The sequence below is a fragment of the Eschscholzia californica genome, unplaced genomic scaffold, assembly GCF_041429995.1.
Source record: "Eschscholzia californica isolate CP2 unplaced genomic scaffold, dmEscCali1.0.p SCAF_5, whole genome shotgun sequence".
Lineage (NCBI taxonomy): Eukaryota > Viridiplantae > Streptophyta > Magnoliopsida > Ranunculales > Papaveraceae > Eschscholzia > Eschscholzia californica.
This window is the reverse complement of record NW_028238472.1, coordinates 42,227,462-42,237,360: the sequence shown is the minus strand read 5'-3', so window position 1 is coordinate 42,237,360 and position 9,899 is coordinate 42,227,462.

Genomic DNA, 9,899 nt, shown 5'->3' with positions numbered 1-9,899 from the left:
TAATCAAGCGCCACGGTATGTCTTCATCAACGGTCAGGATTGCGTCAATTAAAACCCTAGCATCACCCTCCATTATAAACTCTTCCAACCCTAAATCCGTCGCCAGCTCCAGTCCACACTTGAATCCCTCCAACTCGCTGAAAATCGGAGATTTTGGTATTATCACTTTAGCCTTTGATCCAATCACCTCTCCCGTAGAAGTTTTTGCAATAGCTGCACATGAAGCTTGGTGTTCTCTGTACGATCCATCGAAGTTAATTTTAATCTTTCCAGTCGGAGGAGGTATCCATCTATTAACCTGCACATTCGAGGTTGAGTTAGCATTAATGTTAAGATCAGTGATATACCTGACTTGATCCATCGATTTCCATACACATCTCGAGAGATCAGGGGTTATAGTCCGGAAATGAAACTCATTCCTCATTTTCCACCATTCCCACAACAGGTAAACTACTTTAAGCCAATCATTTTCTTCATTTTCCTTGTTTTGTAGTAGTTTAGACAGCATAGTAATCGGATTTAGATCTAGTTGTAGGTACTGCGTAATACCAGCCCTTGTTGCGAGGTCAATGAAAGTCGGACATTCTCCAAAAAGGTGATGTTGAGTCTCTGTTTGATTTGTGTTACACATCTTGCACCTTTGATCCAAATGATTGATTCTTTTTCCTATATTAGCTAAAGATGGTAATCCATCATGCACCATTTTCCAAATAAATAACTGCACCTTTGGTTCCATTACCTTCTGTTTCCAAAAAAGCTTCCATGGGAACACTACTGCCTGTTCTGAAATTGTGGGTAAGTTCTTTATTTGAGTATAGAATGATTTTGTTGTAAACTTTCCACTATCAACCGGACACCAGATAAGTTTGTCTCTCTGATTGTATGTGGGTAATTGGATATTTAAAATAGCTGTAGCTGTTACCTCATCAAAGTGATGCTTAATTAGTTCCTCTTTCCATCTATTTTGATGAGTATCTATCAAATCCGAAACCCAAAAGGTGTTTGAAGGTAGAGTGACAATAATTGTAGGAGTATTATGTTGAATGTTAGGGATCCATGGATCAGAACGTATGTTGACACTTGAACCATCACCAATTATCCATAGAACATTGTTTCTAATGACATTTTTAGTCTTGGCCATAGCTTGCCAAAAATGAGAAGAGCCGGTTGTATTGTTTTCATTCCAAAAATCATCTTCTCTAAGATACTTTGCCTTTAGAATTTTGACCCAAACCGAATTAGGGTTTGTCACAAACCTCCATGTCATTTTTGCTATTAGTGAGAGGTTGACTTCTTCAATTGATCTAATACCTAGACCACCCTTGTGTTTGGGACTGGTTAGTATATCCCATCTAATGAAGTGCATTTTAGTCCTCTGCTGAGAATGATTCCACCAAAAATCTCTCTCGACCTTTTCAAGGTCTGCAATTACTTTCTTTGGCAGTAACTGAAAACTACAAGGATAGGTACAAAAAGCTGATAATATAGATTTAATCAGTGTAGTCTTACCTGCTTGAGTAATATACTTGTTTTTCCAATTTGAAAGTGCATTATTGAACTTGTCAATAAGCCATGTATAACTCTGGATACGGTTTCCTTTTTTGAGAATTAATGCTCCCAGGTACTTCTCGTGGTCAAGCATCACAGGAGCTTCTAATAGATGAACAAATCGATCTTGGACTTCCTGAGGCACATTCTTGCTAAATAGAAGGGACGACTTAGAGAAGTTTACCTTTTGCCCCGAGAAAGCTGAATATTGATTCATGAGTTGTACTATGGTGTTAAGATTATGATCATTAGCTTTACCAAAGACAATTAGGTCGTCCGCAAAAAGCAGATGTGTTATGCTTGGACTGGCCGATGAAATTCTGTAACCTGTAAACAAACCTTGTAATTCATAGTAATGAAATAAGAGAGAGAGTGATTGTGAGGATAGAATAAACAGGTAGGGAGAAAGGGGGCATCCCTGCCTGAGGCCCCTAGAGGCCGAGAAGTTACCAACTCTTTGCCCATTGACCTGAATATTGAAGTTTGCAGTTGTGATGCACGACATGATCAGCTGTAAAATCGGTCCATCAAGACCAGTAGCTTTGAGGACTTGAGACAGGAAGTCCCAATTGACTCTGTCATACGCTTTCGCCATATCCATCTTTAAAGAGAAAGTGCCCACAGTGTCTGTACATTTCTTCATGGAGTGCATTAACTCTTTGGTGATGATTATATTATCTAAAATCTGTCTATTGGGGACAAAGGCGTTTTGTGGCCAGGCAATACATTCATCTAAGTATGGTCTAATCCGATTTGCAATCAATTTGGTGATGAATTTATAAACCGTATTGCAAAGGGCTATGGGTCTGAAATGCGAGGCCATACTCGGGTTCTTCAACTTCGGAATTAAAGCAATTGTCGTCTGGTTAATAGAAGGGTCAATGTAGCCTGAAATGAACGCCTCTTGAATATATTGGATCAATTCCGTCCCTATTGTGTCCCAGTTATGTTGATAAAAGAAGCAAGGAAGTCCATCCGGACCAGGACTTTTTATCGACCCCATATTCATGACGACTGACTTGATTTCTTCCGAATTTGGGACCCTTGAGATGTTGGTCAGCTGCTCAGACGAAAAGACCTTATAACCATGCATTAATTCGGTTGGTGGCTGATCCACTGGTTCAGCTGAGAATAAATTCTGAAAATGGTTGATAAATTCATTAGAAATATTTTCCATTTCTTTAATAGTCTGACCATCCTCTGTAATTAATTGATGAATCTTGTTCTTCTGCCTACGCACTGACATAGCTAAGTGAAAAGCTCTGGTATTGCGATCCCCATTATGTACCCACTTCGACTTGGCTCTCTGTTCTGCTTTTGTACATTGGATGTTTTCCAAATGCAAAATGTCCTCCTGAATTTTGCTTTCAATTTCCAAGTTTTCCATAGAAGGGTTAAGGCCCTGAATATCCAGAAGTCTTTTTCTTAGGATATTTAATCGATTCTTGATAGTCCCGAATGCCTGTTTACTCCAGCCTTTGATGGCATCTTTAGCGTCATTTGTCTTGCTTGTAAACGATCCTATAGTTGAGTTCCACTTTTCCTGAAAAACCTTAGTATAGTCAGAGTGGTGCGTCCAATAAACTTCAAACTTGGACAGAGCTGTGGTGGAGATTCCTTGTGTGGTTAACTTTAACAGGATGGGAGCATGATCGCTGTTGTATCTCGGCAAGTGAAATACTCCAGCCTCCGGATATTGCATAAGCCAACTAGCATTGCTAAGAACTCTGTCTAGTCTTTCCTTTGTAAGATGGTGCATCGCTTTCGAATTGGTCCAAGTGTAGGCCGGTCCATTGAACCCCAGATCCAGAAGTTGCGCATCCTGAATAAATTTCTGAAAATGATTCATAAATGGAATGTTAGAACTGCCCCCCCATTTATCTTCTCGATTAGCCAAGGCATTCAAATCCCCAATACAGACAAAGGGGTTATTAATACTCTCTATTCTGCGTAATAAATTACGCCAAAAGGGAAGTCTGTTTTGGACACAAGGGGGTCCATAAATGCAAAAGATATCCCAAGAAACATAGTAAATTTTGCATCTACACGTGCCTATATCACAACCGTTTATCTTTCATTCTTTCTCTGTTCACTTTCTATCTTATTTCATCCTCTTTCTCATATCTCAAACACCACAATTCACAACTCAATGTTTGTCACAAAGAGTAAGAGAAACAACAATAGTTATGCTTGACCCAAAATTTGAGCCCACCAAATTGGTCTCGTAAGCTTAACCTAAAAAAATGGAATGATCGCAGCAGCCCAACAACAGATGCGGTCAGTTCAGATCGGCCAAGTATCTAAGAGAGAAGATCTATGCCAACCACATCCGTTGTTGAGGTGTGATCGTGATCTGAACCAAACCTCATTTACAATCCGAGCAAACCCCATTTCTGAATGAGAGATTTTGACATTGACCCCATTTTTATATCAATATTAGGAACACGCCCCGTTTTTTTTTAACTTTTGATTTAGACCCCCACTTTCTGAATATAAAATGAGATTTTTCTTTAATTTTTATTCATACATTTTAGAAAATTTGAATAGAAAATAAAGATCAACCGCACCAAACACCGGGTGTAATCGACTCAGATTGAATAGAAACTGTGGCGGACCCACCAAGGGGTTTGTGGGGTATGTACCCTTACACCCAAAATGGGTTCTCATTATGGTTGATAGTCGAAGAAATCAACCGATCGAAATCTTTTTTTTTTTTGTTAAGGATAGATCGAACTCATTCTTTGCATTTTGCCTTGTGTTTTTTCTTCTTTATATTCTCTTACAATGTTTTTTTCAATTACTCTCTCTTTCCATCCAAAGATGGGGCCATGGGTTGGAAGTCCAAAAGTTAGGAAAAATCTGGTCCAAGATCCACCCATAAAGATCTATAGGTTCTTAGTCCTTTGTCTAAAATGCCTAAAATACCCTCAGTCAAAAGATTTTATACATCTGATAGTTTGTATAATGCATTTGATAGTTTGTATATTGCATCTGGTAGTTTGTATAATGCATGTTTAAATGTGTAATCCATTTTATTCAGTTAGTTTAAATTCTTAGCATCTGAAAAATTAGTTACGAACTATGCATAAATGACTTTGTATGAAATTTAAATGTAATACATTTCTAATTCAATGTTTGTATATTGTGTTTAGTAGTTTGTACAATGCATTTTTAAGTGTGTGCTTCATACTATTCAATGCCTTTAGGTTCTGAGCATCTGAAAAATTAGGTAAAAACTATTAGAATGTCGAGTACATAAATGAATTTGTATTAATATTACATGTAATGCATTTCTAATTCAATGTTTGTGTATTTTATGTGGGTAGTTTGTACAATGCATATTTTAGTGCGTAATACATACTAGTTAGTCAATTTATGTTCTAAGCACTTGAAAAATTAGGTTATGAATAAATTGAGTTATGCACTATTCCAAATATTGAATGCAGAAGTCTATATGTATATATAGCGTGGAAAAGTTGGAAGAAGGAATAAAGTTTTTGTCTAGAGATGAGATTTGGTGCATTGAGATCTTCGTTTCGACTAGATGTGGGTTTATAATTTATTTTTGGGCTTCTGATACATTTTAGAAGATGGGTGGACTATTAGCACTATTAGAGCCTTATTTTTTGACCTCTACACCATTTTTTGTCCAATAAAAGATTACAATTATTTCAAGTTTATAGTTCATTAAGGTTCTCTTTTTCTATCTCTTCATTTGAACATCATTAACATTTGTAATATATATATATATATATATATATATATATATATATGTTCGTGTTCGTATCTATTAATAGGGTTTTGGTTCACACGACCAATTGCGGCAAATGCTTGTCGCTCCATTGTGTAGGATTGTTTCAAAATCAATCTTTTTATTGACATGAAACCTAACCACTCTCAAGTACGGTTCTAAGGAAATGAATTTACTCACCTATTCCGACCGAGGAGAACAGGCCGGAGCTGCTAACTATGACGAATGCCCTAACTATGTATATGACGCCAGAAATAGACCAATTTGATATCACCCTTCAATTCGAATTAGCAAAAGCACTCCAAATACCTGAATTTGTTATAGTCCCTCCTGTGATACTCCAACCGCCCACGGATTGGTTATTCCAAAACGAGTCATGAAGGGTATAACGAACATACCTTGTCTTCACATTGGAATCAAGAACGGGGTCAGAAGGATCAAAAACTGCTAATTCATATAGGGCCATCGAACTGGCCCAACCAGAAACTAGAGTTGTATGCATTATATGGACAGTAAGCAACCGGGTAGAATCCGAACAAGTAATTGCTGAGATTCGCGCGGGAGCATCCACCTTTGAAGGGATGTCATGATTGGGGTTTGAATAAGACGACCTTTTCATTTTTTCCCCCATATTGAATAAGTAATAAGAATGAGAGGTGTTAAGCTTTTTATCATCCTGGCGTCGAGCTATTTTTCCGCAGGACCTCCCCTACAGTATCGAGCAACAGCTAGCTCAGGGCTCCATTTGCAAGCTTCACGGATAATTTCATTGCCTTCACGAGCACGATCACGTCCCTCATTACGAGCTTGTACAATTGATGTAGACGCAGCGGAATTAAAATAAGAACAATAAAATAAACGAAGAACTGTAAAGAAAACGATAAATAAACTAAAACTTAATTAACTTCAAAGGTTTTTCTCTTCAATCTGAATATCAAAATAGACTAGACCTCCTTTTATAGGATAATAAACTTTCCTAGATAGACTCAAACTAGGATTCCTAAATATTAAAGATACTTAAAGCATAGAAACTCCTAAATAATAGAAATACCAACATAAGACAATTTCATAATCCTAAACTAACTAGGACCACTAACGTGGCCGACTAGGGCAAGGGCGCGTGGGTTTGCCGCCTTGACCCGTATGCGCCTGCATCAGCTCCCCTTTCCCCAGAAGGTTTGTCCCGAACCGTTTCGATGAAGGAAACAATGTGAGCCACCCGTATACTCTGAATTCCGCCATGGCGATCCGTAATTCCCACTTCGAACGAAATTTGCAGACAGTCGGTAGAAGACAATGATGGACTAACGAACCCAATATAATCCGGACCCCTTGACACGACGAGATTCGTAAAATCCACAGTAGTGAAGAAACATCCAACAAATTGTGACATCGACCGTCATCTTTTAGTGGGATGAAGAAGATTGCACATACCAAAATAGCCTCTTTGAAAAATCGGACCTCCAAAATCATCTTCCAATATATCACGATTTTGTGTTCACCGGAAGCTAAAAAGTGAACTGGTGGTGAGATACTTTTCTTTTTCTTCACATTACTTTTTTCTGTTAATGTAGCAAGTATCCCATTGATTTTTCTAAGGAGCATTTTCTCGAACACGTTAGAGACACCAATTAATATTCCCATGTTTGGCCTCCCGTGTGGTAAGGTGAAGCTCCATCCACCTCCTTTCATTAATTCCCTGTTTCTCAAGTAAAGACTCTCATGTGATGAAGCCATTGAAGATGATGATGATGATTCTCTGCCAATTACTTTGTATGTAGGCATCTTTGTAATAGTTTCAGTTGATTTTTCCCTCCTCTCCACTGAATTTACAATTGACTTCTTAGTAATATACTGTGATGAAGAAATTGTTGATGGAGAAGATAACAAAACATAACTATCATTGGCATCAGTGTTAGTAATCAGATCTTTGAGCAGGAAACGTTTCGTCTTCATCCAGTAATCTTCAGACGACGATGATGTTGATAGATTGCTTTCATGATGAATTTGATTGAATTTAAACTGTCTACCGGAGAAGATTTCAGTAGGGTAAATATGAAATACAAAGCTAATTCAAAGTCAACATCGCAAGTGGGATGATCTCCAGTCTTTGTGTTATGATCACTCGATGAAGGATCATAACGAAATTCTTCATTATCTGCTAACGTCTCAAGCCAAATTAGTTGATTATCTGCATATAGTTGAGCTCCCCAATACCTGTTATCTTGTGAAATTTTGCCTTTAAACCTCGTAAAAGTGGTAGCATTATCAAGTTGTGATCGTTTATTTGAAGACCATGGGGTACTACTATTATTTGAATACGAAATAGGTTTCTCCCATGATAATGAATGAAGGTTTGTTTGATCATGGGGAGTCGAAACTGTCAAAGCTCCTGGATCCCAAATAAAATCAAAATTATCTTCTTCTATTGCTGGGGAATATTCATCTTCATCTTCTTCAGTTTTAACTTCGTTGTGATCTTCATGTTTAATATCAATGGAATCATCCTCTGTTAGTACTTCTTTATAGTTGGAATCATCTTTTTCAACTTCTTGTTCTTCTTCTTCTTTAACTACAACTTCTTTGTAATCAACTTCGTCAACTTGTTCAAACTCTTTTTTTTCTTTTTTTACTTCTTCATGGTTAATGGAAATAAGAGGTTGTTAATATGGTGGTGGTGTATAATAAGAAGATGGAGGTGATGGTGAATATGGTGGTGAGTACGGTGGTGGTGTATAAGAGTACGGAGGTGATGTGAGACATAATTGATGCGGTAAAATTTTATGATTCGAAACAAGGATGTCGTCTCCCGGAATGTCATATGAATCATAAAATTTGGTCAGACATTGATGTTTCATATCTCGACTAGGATTTAGATTTGATGAAGGAAAATTACTTCCTTCTTCCTCCTCCGCCATTGACTGAATTTTGTTCCTTTTTCCCTGAACTTCTCCTTCAATATCATCGATCTTAGTGATTGAAGTAACTTCGGAGAACTGTCTTCTCAATTCAATTTTTGTTTCTACACATGACAAACATTCATCGAGAGGAAGAAAACCATACCTAAAAATACTTTTCAATGTATCCCAATCATCAATGATCGATTTTCCTTGATCAATAAGTCTCCATTGTAGGGCGTTATATAGTTCATAGATTCTTTCGGACATATGTTGCTCAACCAAAAAAACCTTATCTTCGTCGGGCACGTCTTGATTTCTGAACCAATCTTCCATGTGTTGAATCCAGAAATTTATATGAAATTGACCTTCAAATAGTGGAATTTTAAAAATTTGATGAATTTTTCTTTCATCTTCTCGATCAATATAAAATTGAGTTGTATCTCGAATAGGATCCCAAGATAAACGTGTAAAAAATTTCCAACATTCAAGAGGAGATGTATCCATAGATATTTTTTCTTTTTTTGTAAAAAAAATCTAGAATTTTGATGGCTCTGAATACCACTTGATGTAGACGCAACGGAATTAAAATAAGAACAATAAAATAAACGAAGAACTGTAAAGAAAACAATAAATAAACTAAAACTTAATTAACTTCAAAGGTTTTTCTCTTCAATCTGAATATCAAAATAGACTAGACCTCCTTTTATAGGATAATAAACTTTCCTAGATAGACTCAAACTAGGATTCCTAAATATTAAAGATACTTAAAGCATAGAAACTCCTAAATAATAGAATTACCAACATAAGGCAATTTCATAATCCTAAACTAACTAGGACCACTAACGTGGCCGACTAGGCAAGGGCGCGTGGGTTTGCCGCCTTGACCCGTATGCGCCTGCATCAACAATTATATGTAATGATCAATAAATTCAGTTGAATTCTACAACTACACGGGCAAAAAAGATTCCGATATGATTGATATTCAGGAATTGTAAAAAAAAAAGGATCTAAAAGATCTTTTTCCTAAGATTCCCGACCCATTTATGTCATACCCTCAATGAATATTCTATTTCCGCCCGAGCCCATCCATAATATGAATGAGAGTCCAATTACTCTGGTTGGTCTAGACCAGAATGTAAAAATATTCCGCGAATATCTCGCGGCGTAGAAGCTAGATCTGACCAACTGCCCATCCTACCTCCTTTACGTTCTTGACAACCCATCTTTGTCTCAGTAGAGTCTTTCAGTAGCATGTTTCGGTCCTCTTTCCCATTACTTGGAAAAAGTGAGCCACCGATTCAGGTACAAGATAGTACGTATATGTCCACACATATATGATATATCATGTCTGGTAGATAAGTCACCCTTACTGTCACTTTACAGAACCGTACATGAGATTTTCACCTCATACGGCTCCTCGTTCAACTCTTTCGAAGTCATTAATGTCGGACCCCCAAGGACAAATGATTGATTTACCCATTCAAAGCAATTTACGCGAAGGACTCTCTTTAAAGGAGTTTTGGATACTATTGTACGAACATCAGATGCAAGATACCTCACGCGCAGACTTGTTGAAGTAGTTCAACACATTGTTGTACGTAGAACAGATTGTGGCACCATCCGAGGTATTTCTGTCAGTCCTCGAAATGGGATGATGACTTCCTGGACGTGAGGAATAAAAAAATAAAGCTTTTCCGTTT